Source organism: Emiliania huxleyi (assembly GCF_000372725.1).
Source record: "Emiliania huxleyi CCMP1516 chromosome Unknown EMIHUscaffold_15, whole genome shotgun sequence".
Taxonomy (NCBI): domain Eukaryota; phylum Haptophyta; order Isochrysidales; family Noelaerhabdaceae; genus Emiliania; species Emiliania huxleyi.
Window position 1 is genome coordinate 172,932 of NW_005201092.1, and position 3,651 is coordinate 176,582.

Consider the following 3,651-nt stretch of genomic DNA (forward strand, 5'->3'; position numbering starts at 1 on the left):
CGCGCCCTCAGAGCTAGGTAGAGCTGAGCGTCCAGACGCCTCGGTGCCTCCCACCGGCGTGAAGACCATCCGGATCTACCCAGCCCGCCCTCCGGACAAGCTGGTCCCCGCGATGGCCCACGGTCCTCCGTCGCCTGGTTGAACCCCCTGCCTCCCAGTTGACCCCCAGTCCTCGTAGTCGACCATTAAATAAACTCAAAGGTCCACCACAGCCTCCAGCCTCCGCCTCCACCGTCGAGCCGCGATCGCTGCCGCCCGCGACGCCGCCCGCCGCGTCAGATAGCCGCGACGCGCGCATCGAGTCGCGTCGGAGAGCCGCGCCGCACCAGCAGCAGCATCTGCACCACCAGCAGCAGCAGCAGCACCACCACCACCACCCGAGAGAGAAGCGCACCTGCCCGACGCCGCCCGCCGCGTCAGACGCTCGCGACGCGCGCGTCGAGCCCAGTCGCACAGCCGCGCCGCGCCAGCAGCAGCATCGGCACCAGCAGCAGCAGCACCACCACCACCAGCAGCAACAGAGACAGGCAGTGCAGGCGCAGAGGCGCTCGCAGAGCGGCGCTCAGCGCCGCGCACGCCACGCTGCGGACCGTCGGACGAGCGCACCGTACGTCGGCGGCGAGCCGCGTCGCCAGCCGTCTCGCGAGAGAGCGGCGCCGCCGCGTGCGCGCAGCAGCCGCCGCGGCAGAGGCGAGCCGCGGCGACGTCCGCACTAACGGATAACGGCCATTGGCGGTTCTCTCTCTCTCTCTCTCTCTCTCTCTCTCTCTCTCTCTCTCTCAGCGCCGCCGCGGCGCGCCCCACCCAAAGCGTAATAATTCTTAAAATACAAGCCTCTCTCACAGCGTAAGAATCTCGGGCACAGACAACTCACTCCTGCCCCGGCGCCCACGCCTCGACCTTCTTGGGCAGCAGCTGGTTCGGCAGGTCCTCTCCGTGGCCCAGGCAGCCGTGTTCGCCCTTGCCCCACGTGAAGACAGCTCCGTCGGCGGTGATGGCGATGCTGTGGTTGCTTCCCGCCGACACAGCGACGACGCGCTCGCCAGCAAAAGCCTCGACCTTCTTGGGCAGCAGCTGCTGCTGCTCGTCGCCGTGGCCCAGCTTGCCGCAAGCTCCATCGCCCCAGCTCCAGACACTACCGTTGGCGGTAAGGGCGAGGTTGTGGTTGCCTCCGGCCGACACAGCGACGACGCGCGGGCCAGCAAAGGCCTCGATCTTCGTGGGCAGCGGTTGGCGCTGCCGGTCGCCGTGGCCCAGCTGCCCCCCACCTCCATCGCCCCAGCTCCAGAGAGCGCCATCGGCGGAGAGGGCGAGGCTGTGGAAGTATCCAGGCGCGACAGCGACGATGCGCAGGCCAGCCAAGGCCTCGATCTTCCTGGGCAGCAGCTGGTTATGCTCATCGCCGTGGCCAAGCCGGCCATCGCGTCCACAACCCCAGCTCCAGAGGGCGCCGTCGGCGGTGAAAGCGAGGCTGTGAGCGAATACCGCCGACACAGCGATGACGCGCTGGCCAGCAAATGTCTCGATCTTCTTGGGCAGCAGCTGGTCCTGCTCGTCGCCGTGGCCCAGCAGGCCAGAGCCTCCATCGCCCCAGCTCCAGACAGCGGCGTCGGCGGTGATGGCGAGGCTGTGGCTCTCTCCAGCCGACACAGCGACGACGCACTGGCCAGCCAAGGCCTCGACCTGCTTCGGCTGCCACTGCCGCTGCATGTCGCCGTGGCCCAGCTCGCCAAAGGCTCCACTGCCCCAGCTCCAGACAGCTCCGTCGGCGGTGAGGGCGAGGCTATGCGCAGCTCCCGCCGTCACGCTCACGACACGCTCACCCGGCATCGACGGGAGGCGGGTCGGCGTATTGAGCCGCGTCACGCCCTCCCCGTGACCAAGTAGCGATGGGTTGAAGGTCTGCGCCGAGCCGCACGACGAGAGCCGCCCCTCGCCGTCGATGAAGAGGCTGTGCCGGTCGCCTGCCGCCGCCCTTGCTGGCGGGTTGGACTCGCGCAGCAAGGCATAGCCGCACAGCCACCGCACGGCGCAGCTCTCGCCCTCTGGCAGCGCCGGCAGCTCGTAGCCGCACTCTTGCGCCCGCAAGCGGATGCCCTCCAGTGCGAGCGAGGCGTGGAAGAGCAGCGAGACGGCCGCGACGCGAGCGATGTCGACGGGGTCGCAGCGAGAGACGACGCGCACGAGGAGATCCGTGGGGAGGTCGAGGAGGCGGGTCGGCGGCGGCCTTGGCGAGGGAGTGGCGGTGGAGGAGGCGGCGAGGCGGTGCGAGCGGCGGCGCGGCGGGGTGGACATCGCGGCGCTGGCGAGTACAGACCACGCCTCACTTTTTCACAGGGGGGGATCCGTCTGGAAAAAGGAGGCGTGTGACAAGTGGAGGGTTGGATCGCCGTCTTTCGGCGAGGATGGGTGTTGGAGCCCTCTTTGCTCAACATGCGGCCTGCTCTGCCGCCTCAACGAGACCGCCGCGCGCGCGCGCGCTCGGCATGCCTGCTGCTCGCCTGCCGACCTGGCCAGGCCGCGCGTGGCTGGCGCCAGCTCGTCATCGCAGCGGAGCACCGGAGGCGCGGTTTGCCCGCTGCTGGCTCTCGCCCCGCCGGCGGTTCCACGTGAGTCTATCACACTCTGGAGCCGAAACCAGCCGGAAATGTGCCTCCTCACAGCTCCTCATGGATCTGCGAAGAGAACCGTCTCCTCCAAGTAGCTCCACAGCCGGTCCGGCTCGCCCCTCGGGGGCTTCATTCAAGCGTGCTGTGTGAGTGTTGAGGTGATACGAGCGCGCGTGGGCGCGGCGCGAGTGCCGTTTTGGGTCTCTTTTATACCAGTGATGAAATATAAACCGACTTTACCACGCGCGCGCACGCGCGCCGCGCTCCTCGACTCTCTCGCACCCGGCCCGAGCCACGCCCCTCACGAGATAGGCGGCTGCGACCCTGAGAGTGCGCAGCGGTGCCGCTGGCGTGCTCACCACACCCACCCATCATGCCTGCATCATTCCTGCACGCACTGCCCGGTCTGGCCGGGGCGTGGGGCGAGATCTGGCATGGCGGCGCGCTTGAATTAGCGCCTTTGATCGTCTCGCGGCGACTGCTCGCAGGCCGGGCGGCCAGAAACTGTGCCGCTCAGCCATCCGCCGAAGCGAGCGCGCCGGCGGCGGTCCGCCGCCGGCGCGCTCGGCTCAGTGTCTTCAAGCCCGCCCCCGGTGGGGAGCTCCGCATGCCGCACGCCTGCTTTTCGCTGCGCATGCTCGAGCCCCGGCGAGGGCTTGTGCTGTGAATAGCAGGCGTGGTCTGTACTCGCCAGATCGCGGCGGGAAGGTAGGGATGAGAAAAAGAAAACCCGAGTCCAGTATGGATTTCTCTTTTCGCCCGCGAATCCAGGCTGGATTTCTTCTTCGCGCGGGGTGAAAAAAATCCGGGGCGAGGTGCAATTGAGAGTGGGCGCGAGAACAATCCCACTGGGATTGCGTTGATTGCGTGTGATTGCGGTGATTGCACTCAGCTCGGGAGCATGGATTGAATGCAGTCAAATTGCACGCGTCCCCATACTCCGAACTCAATTTCTTCTTTTGGTCGCGGCGAGGGATGTCTCAACTTGGAGCGCTTGGAGTGCAGTTATTAACCTCACATCCAGGGCCAATCAAATCATCTC